Below are 8,446 nucleotides of genomic sequence, written 5' to 3' on the forward strand. Positions count from 1 at the left end.
GGCCTAATTTCCTTTTTTTTTTTTTTTTGAGACAGAGTATTGCTCTGTCGCCCAGGCTGGAGTGCAGTGGCGCGATCTCGGCTCACTGCAAGCTCCCCCTCCCGGGTTCACGCCATTCTCCTGCCTCAGCCTCCTGATGAGCTGGGACTACAGGCGCCCACCACCATGCCCGGCTAATTTTTTGTATTTTTAGTAGAGACGGGGTTTCACTGTGTTAGCCAGGATGGTCTTGATCTCCTGACCTCGTGATCCGCCCGCCTTGGCCTCCCAAAGTGCTGGGATTACAAGCGTGAGCCACCGTGCCCGGCCAATTTCTTACTTTTTTTATAGAGATGGCGTTTTGCCACGTTGCTCAGACTGGTCTCAAACTCCTAGGCTCAAGCAATCTGCCTGCCTTGGCCTGCCAAAGTGCTGGGATTACAGGCATGAGCCACCTTTCCTGGCCCCTCTTTCATTTTCTACCCTCCGGCAACCCTCCTCCAGAGTCTCTGGCTCCGTCCAACCACAACCTCAGCCTTTGTGATTGAGGCTAAAGAGATGTACTTCAGTCTTAGTAATAGGAATAGGTTCTTGTAGATCTTTGGGGAATTATTATGTTAAAAGATTCGCCCTCTCATCTCCTTCCAGGTTTGTGAATTGGAAGGTCCAGAGAGGGTAGAGGCACCAGAAAAACCCAATCTGCCGCATAACCAGAGAGGAAACATATAAAGAATCAGGTTTGAAATTCATGATGTTAATTTCCACCTGACTGGGGCACAGCCTGGTCTGCCCCAGTCACAAAGGGAGGCATGGTTGGACAGGGGGTGGAGTGTTCTTGGCAAAGGCAGATGATGTCAATTGTGGTGATTGGATCTGGAGGCAATACTCTCAGAGTCTGTCTTCCTACCTATAAAGGGGTCTGATATGGTTTGGCTGTGTCCCCACACAAATCTCATCTTGAATTGTAGCTCCCACAATTTCCATGTGTCTTGGGAAGGACCTGGTGGGAGGTATTTGAATGATGGGGCAGGTCTTTCCTGTGCTGTTCTCATGACAGTGAATAAGTCTCACGAGATCTGATAGTTTTATAAAGGGAAGTTTCCCTGCACAAGTTCTCTCTCTTGCCTACCTCTCTATAAGACGTCCCTTGCTCTTCTGCTATGATTGTGAGGCCTCCTCAGCCATGTGGAACTGTGAGTCAATTAAACCTCTTTCCTTTATAAATTACCAAGCCTTGGGTATGTCTCTATTAGCAGTGTGAGAACTGACTAATACAGGGTCTAAGTATTACCAGTATTGGAACTATTCCTGAAGGCAAACTTCCTTTTCAAGGTCAAGTTCTTCTTGGGTAGAGTGTAGTGGTATAATGATAGCTCACTCTACAGCCTTGACCTCCTGGGCTCAAGCACTTCTCCCACCTCAGCCTCCCAAGTAGATAGGACTACAGCTGTGCACTACCACATCTAGCTATATTTTTATTTTTTGTAGAGATGAGGTCTTGCTATGTTGCCCAGGCTGATGTTTAATTATTGGCCTCAAGCAATCCCTTGGCCTCCCAACATGTTGGGATTACAGATGTGAGCTACCACACCCAGCCTAGTTCTGCTTTCTGATTCAAGCAGGTGTCATCTTCTTTGCCAAGACGCTGTGTCTGGGTTCCTTGGCCAGGCCTCTCCTTTGCTTCATTCTTCATCAAGGTGTCTGTTGGTGGCAAACTTCCTTTGCTCTGGCTTCAAGTTTTCATGTGGTAGGAGGTCCATCAGAGTAACATCTTAGCTGCTCTTGGTCCCCTCCCTTATTGTTTCCCATGGGAGGAAGAATAACATTCTGGTAGGTGTGGGAGAAGGAACTGGGCATGCTCCACTTAGTTCCTTTTTTCTGTTCTTTTTGCCAACACACCTTCTCTTCTGTTCCCCCATGCCTTAAGTCCTACAGGACCAGGCTCTACCTCTGAGGCATGGGTCTGCTCACTTCAGTACTGGGTAGTAAAGTACTAAGAACTCAAACAGGGTGGCTAAGTCTGCTTAACTCTAGGGTGAGGAATTAGAAACTCCTTAGTTGACCGGATGCAGTGGCTGTAATCCCAGCATGTCGGGAGGCTGAGGTGACAGGATTGTTTGAGCCCAGGAGTTCAAGACCAGCCTGGGCAACATAGTGAGAGCCCACCTGATATGGTTTGGATTTGTGTCCCCACCCAAATCTCATGTGGAATTGTAATCCCCAGTGTTGGAGGGGGGGCCTGGTGGGAGGGTGAGTGGATCCTGGGGGCGAAGTTCCCCCTCGTTGTTCTTGTGATAGTGAGTGAGTTCTTATGAGATCTGGTTGTTTAAAAGGTGTGTAGCACCTCCTGCTTTGCCCTCTTCCTCCTACTCCAGCCATGTGAGACTTGCCTGCTTTCCCTCACCTTCTGCCATGATCCTAAGTTTCCTGAGGCCTCCCCAGCCATGCTTCCTGGTCAGCCTGTGGAACCATGAGCCAATTAAACCTCTTTTCTTAAGGCCAGGCACAGTGGCTCATGTCTGTAATCTCAACACTTTGGGAGGCCGAGGCGGGTGGATCACTTGAGGCCAGGAGTTCGAGCCAGCCTGGCCAACATGGTAAAACCCCATCTGTACTAAAAATACAAAGATTAGCCAGTTGTGGCAGTGCACACCTGTAGTCCCAGCTACTCAGGAGGCTGAGGCAGGAGAATCTCTTGAACCTGGGGTTGCAGTGAGCCGAGATCACGCCACTGCACTTCAGCCTGGGTGACAGAACGAGACTCCTCTCAAAATAAAATAAAATAAAATAAAATAAAACTTGTTAAAAAATAAATTATGCAGTCTCAAGTAGTTTTTGTTTGTTTGTTTGTTTGTTTGTTTTTGGAGATGGAGTGTTGCTCTGTCACCCAGGCTGGAGTGCAGTGGCACGATCTCAGCTCACTGCAACCTCCGCCTCCTGAGTTCAAGTGATTCTCCTGTCTCAGCCTCCCAAGTAGCTGGGACTACAGGCACCCACCCGGCTAATTTTTGTATTTTTAGTAGAGATGGGGTTTCACCATATTGGTCAGTCTGGTCTCGAATTCCTGACCTCAGGTGATCTGCCCACCTCAGCCTCCAAAAGTACTTGAATTACATGCGTGAGCCACCGCGCCCAGCCCAGTAGTTCTTTATAGCAGTGCAAGAACAAACTAATATGCCATCTCTACCAAGAATAATTTTTAAAATTAGCTGGGCATGGTGGCATGTGCTTGTGGTCCAAGCTACTTGGGAGGCTGAGATGGGAGGATTGCTTGAGCCTGGGAGGTCGAGGCTGCAGTGAGCCATTATCACACCACTGCACTCCAGCTTGGGCAACAGAGCCAGACTCTGTCTCAAAAAAAAAAAAAAAAAGAAGAGGAAGAAGCAGCAGCTCTTTAGCCACACACCTAAAACAAATCAAATATCTCCAAAATCAGTTCACTGGAAATCAAGTGATATTATCATTCCCACCTACTTGGTTCCTGTGTCTTCCTTTCATTTTGTGCCAAATTCAAGCAGGAAAAAGTGCCACATTCCTTTTTTTTTTTTTGAGACAAGTCTCGCTCTTATCCCCCAGGCTTGAGTGCAATGGCTCGATCTCAGCTCACTGCAACCTCCACCTTCCAGGTTCAAACAATTCTCCTGCCTCTGCCTCCCAAGTAGTTGGGATTAAGGTGCCTGCCACCACACCAAGCTAATTTTTGTATTAGAGACAGGGTTTCACCATGTTGGCCAGGCTGGTCTCGAACTCCTGACCTCAGGTGATCTGCCTGCCTTGGCCTTCCAAAGTGCTGGGATTACAGGAGTGAGCCACTGCGCCCGGCCAAAAGTGGCATGTTCTTTACTGTGCTTTCCCCAAACCCTAGCAGTCTCAGTAGAGGCACATCTAAGCAGCCTACAATTAAATTAGAGAACTGGACCTCCCAACAAATAGAAATAACACATAATTCATTTTAAGTCTAACAGCAAATAGAGGCAACACATAATTCATTATAAGTCTAGCAGTGAAGTGATGGGATTTCAAAAAAGGTTATGTTCTTTCCATCTGTAGCTAAAATATTTACACGGGGCCCTGGTCATAAGCAAGTGGTGGTTTACAGAGCACAGCTTGTTCAAACCAAACAGTTGCTCTGTTCCCGCTTTTGGAAACTTGTCAAGGAATCAGTGTTTACTTAGACAACTCGGGCCCAAGCGGCCCTTGTGTAGACTGAATTCAATCCAAGGAGAAACCAAGGCCCGGGAACATTCCTCCTTATCCCCTGACCATTGAACCGCAGACCTCTCAGTTCTCCAGGGCCCTCTCAAAGGCATCTGGTTCAGCCTCTGGTCAACTGTCCGGTGCCCAGGCTAGACAACGGAGACTAAGTCCTTTTTTAGAATTCCCAGGCTGGGTGCAGTGGCTCACACCTGTAATCCCAGCACTTTGGGAGGCCAAGGTGGATGAATCATGAGGTCCGGAGTTCAAGACCAGCCTGGCCAAGATGATGAAACCCTGTCTCTACCAAAAATACAAAAATTAGCCAGGCGTGGGGGTGGGCGCCTGTAATACCAGCTCCTCAGGAGACTGAGGCAGAGAATTGCTTGAACCCAGGAGGCAGAGGTTGCAGTGAGCCAAAATCGTGTCACTGCACTCCAGTCTGGGCGACAGAGCCAGACTCAGTCTCAAAAAACCAAAAAGAAAACAACAACAAAAAAACGCTGAGCATGGTGGCTAACGCCTGTAATCCCAGCACTTTGGGAGGCCGAGGCGGGCGGATCACGAGGTCAGGAGATCACCATCCTGGCTAACATGGTGAAACCCCATCTCTACTAAAAATACAAAAAATTAGCCGGGAGTCCCAGCTACTCAGGAGGCTGAGGCAGGAGAATAGCGTGAACCCGGGAGGCGGAGCTTGCAGTGAGATGAGATTGCGCCACTGCACTCCAGCCTGGGCGACAGAGTGAGACTCGGTCTCAACAACAACAACAACAACGACAACAAGAAGAATTGGCCCCTTCGCGCCCAATCTTTTGAGTAATTGTGTGCATGAACATCTCATTTATTTAACTCCCAAAGAGAGAGCTTTGGCTTCAGGGCAAAGGATTTGATGTTTAATATGTGGGTGACTTGAATTAGTCTAGAGCATAATTCAGGAGGTGGGCCCGCTGTGGGAAACTGGCCACAGAGAACCTAGGAAGGTCAAGTCTGAGTGTTCAGGAAACACGATCTGCTATTTCTACCCAAAGCAAGAAAACAAGCCCTATGTTATTGAAGTACAAGTGTGAATATCAACAATTGTGCACATAAAAAGCACATACGGCTGGGCACGGTGGCTCACGCCTGTAATCCCAGCACTTTAGGAGGCCAAGGCAGGTGGATCACTGGAGTCCAGGAGTTGAAGACCAGCCTGAGCAACAAGGTGAAACTGCATCTCTATAAAAAATACAAAAATTAGCCGGGCGTGGTGGCGTGATCCTGTAGTGCCAGCTACTCAGGAGGGAGGGTTGTTTGTGCCTGGTAGGTCAAGGCTGTAGTGAGCCATAATTGCACCACTGCACTCCAGCCTGGGTGACAGAGCAAGACCCTATTTCACAAGAAAAAAAAAAAAAAAAAAAAAGCACATGCCACAGTACCTAGGCTCTGAATAAAAGGTAGTAGTAATCATTATTATTGTTCTCGCTGAGATAACTTGGAAAATTAATGTGTTAGTCCATTTTCACACTGCTGTGAAGAACCACTTGAGACTGGGTAATTTATGAAGAAAAGGGGTTTAATTGACTCACAGTTCTGCAGGCTTAACAGGAATCATGGCTTGGAGGCCTCAGGAAACTTAGAATCATGGTGGAAGGTGAAGGGGAAGCAAGGACCCTCTTCGCATGATGGCAGAAGAGAGAGAACAAAGGGAAAAGGGCCACACACTTTTAAAAATCAGATCTCATAAGAATTCACCCACTATCACAAGAACAGCAAGGGGGAATTCCACCCCCATGATCCAATCACCTCCCACCGGGTCCTTCCCCTGACACGTGGGGATGACAATTCAATATGAGATTTGGGGGAGGACACAGCGCCAAACCATATCAACTAATGAGATCGGCATGTGGGTAGGCCCAGTGGGAATTATACTGACAGAATTAAAGCAGTTAATGGTTTCTGTCTGTCCTATCCTTTTACTTGATGACTGCCTTTCTCTGATCTTAGGTGGTTGTTTTTTTGTTTTGTTTTGTTTTGTTTTTGAGACAGAGCCTTGGTCTGTCATCCAGGCTGGAGTGCATGGCGTGATCTCGACTCACTGCAACCTCCGCCTCCTCGGTTCAAGCAATTCTCCTGCATCAGCCTCCCAAGGAGCTGGGATTACAGGAGCCTGCCACCATGCCCGGGTAATTTTTGTATTTTTAGTAGAGACGGGGTTTCACTATGTTGGCTAGGCTGGTCTCGAACTCCTGATCTCGTGATCTGCCCACCTCGGCCTCCCAAAGTGTTGGGATTACAGGCGTGAGCCAACATGCCTGGCCTGATCTTAGGTGGTTCTAAGGGGACCGAAATTTACAATCTTGAAGAACAATGGAGGTACAAGTGAGAACATCAACCAATAGTGCACATAAAAAGCACATGAGGCTGGGCTTGGTGGCTCACACCCATAATCCTAGCACTTTAGGAGGCCGAGGCAGGTGGATCGCTGGAGTCCATCCCCATCCAAATCTCATGTTGGTCTCCTGGACTCCAACAATCCACCTGCCTTGACCTCTCAAAGAATTACAGGCATCAGCCACCAAGCCCAGCTGTGTGTGCTTTTTATGCTATTGTTGATGTTCACACTTGTACCTCTATTGTTCTTCAAGATTGTAACTTTCCTGAGTCACTGTCTACCAGTACAGTGGTGGACAGTGACCTGGGACAGACCAATCATAATAGCCAAACTTTTCATCCAATATGGCTGGTCCTAGGGATAGGTTTGTTACTCAAGAAGGGCCAATCAGAATCCTTCTATGAGATTTGGAATCTCTCAGGAGGCAAGTTAGTATAATAGAGAAAGCATGAGCTTTGGTAACTGGAACTATGGATTCTGGCTTATGGAGCTGGGCAAGTTTGTTTACTTCTTTGAGGATTAACTGAGACAAAATGGAGTACCTGGCACAGAGTAGATATCAGTAAGTGGCTTCTGTTGATAACCTTTATAATAAAAAACACTACTCTAATTAACCTTCCTCACTGTTTCACCCTGCGTGATCAACCTTTGCTCTGTAAAGCTCTTCTAAAAAGCTATAATTGGGAGACCTGCCTTTTAGTGGGGAGGGCCATACTTAATTTTCCATGACCCTTGAGCTTTCCAGAGAGTAAAGAAGGGATGAGAGAGTAAAATCTCAGAATGGAAAGGTCATTGTCCAGTCCATCCACTGATTACAAGGAACTGGGGAATCTTTCATTCAGCTAGAGTTCTAAAGATGGTCTTCAGCCTAGATGCTAGATCACTGCTGCCTCACAGAACTTCCTTCTCTGATGGAAATATTTATATCTGTGCTGTCTACCAGAGTAACCACAAGCTACATGTGACTACTGAGCACTTGGAAAAGGACTAGTGGAACTGAGGCACTGAATTATTTATTTAAATTAATTTAAATTTGCATATTTTTAATATGCAATGGCTATTATGGGGCAATGGCTACCGTATTGAACAGAGCAGCTTCAGATTGGAGCATGGCCTTAGCAGACAGGCACAGAAGTAGATAAGAATAATAGCCAGTGCTTGCTTGGTCAGGAAAGGTTACTACGGCTTAGAAGCAGGTGAGTCTCCAGGTTTAGAGAGGTACTAAAGAAAAGCCATCCGGACAGGCGCAGTGACTCACGCCTGTAATCCCAACACTTTGGGAGGTCAAGGCAGGCCGATTATTTGAGGTCAGGAGTTTGAGACCAGCCTGGTCAACATAGTGAAACCCCATTTCTGCAAAAATACAAAAATTAGCCAGGCATGATGGCACGTGCCTATAATCCCAGCTGCTCAGGAGGCTGAGGCAGGAGAATCACTTGAACCACGAGGTGGAGGTTGCAGTGAGCCGGGTTTGCACCATTGCACTCCAGCCTGGGCAACAAGAGTGTAACTCTGTCTCAAAAAAAAAAAAAATGCCAATGCTGACTATGTTGCAAGTTGTCATGGCGGGGTATTGGGAAAAGTTTTTAATTAGCAATAATTGTGCCTTGGATAAACTTCATTGGCTATGATACTGCCACAGCACAAAACTTCTTGTTTTTTTGTTTGTTTGTTTGTTTTTGTTTTGTTTTGTTTTGAGACAGAGTCTTGCTCTGTTGCCCAGGCTGGAGTGCAGTAGCTCGATCTCGGCTCATTGCAACCTCCACCTCCCGGGTTCAAGCAATTCCCCTGCCTTGGCCTCCCGAATAGCTGGGATTACAGGCACCCACTACCATGCCTGGCTGATTTTTTTGAATTTTTGGTAGAGATGGGGTTTCACCATGTTGGCCAGGCTGGTCT

The 8,446-nt window shown here is 47.1% G+C and overlaps 1 non-coding gene across 1 annotated transcript; it reads right to left on the reverse strand.

Moving 5' to 3' along the window:
* Nucleotides 1-8,062: 8,062 nt before the first annotated feature.
* LOC129022885 (U4 spliceosomal RNA) lies at nt 8,063-8,198 on the reverse strand. The gene has a single exon (XR_008496589.1). It is a non-coding gene; the product is annotated as a U4 spliceosomal RNA (small nuclear RNA).
* Nucleotides 8,199-8,446: the final 248 nt, after the last annotated feature.

Source organism: Pongo pygmaeus, chromosome 1 (assembly GCF_028885625.2).
Source record: "Pongo pygmaeus isolate AG05252 chromosome 1, NHGRI_mPonPyg2-v2.0_pri, whole genome shotgun sequence".
Taxonomy (NCBI): domain Eukaryota; kingdom Metazoa; phylum Chordata; class Mammalia; order Primates; family Hominidae; genus Pongo; species Pongo pygmaeus.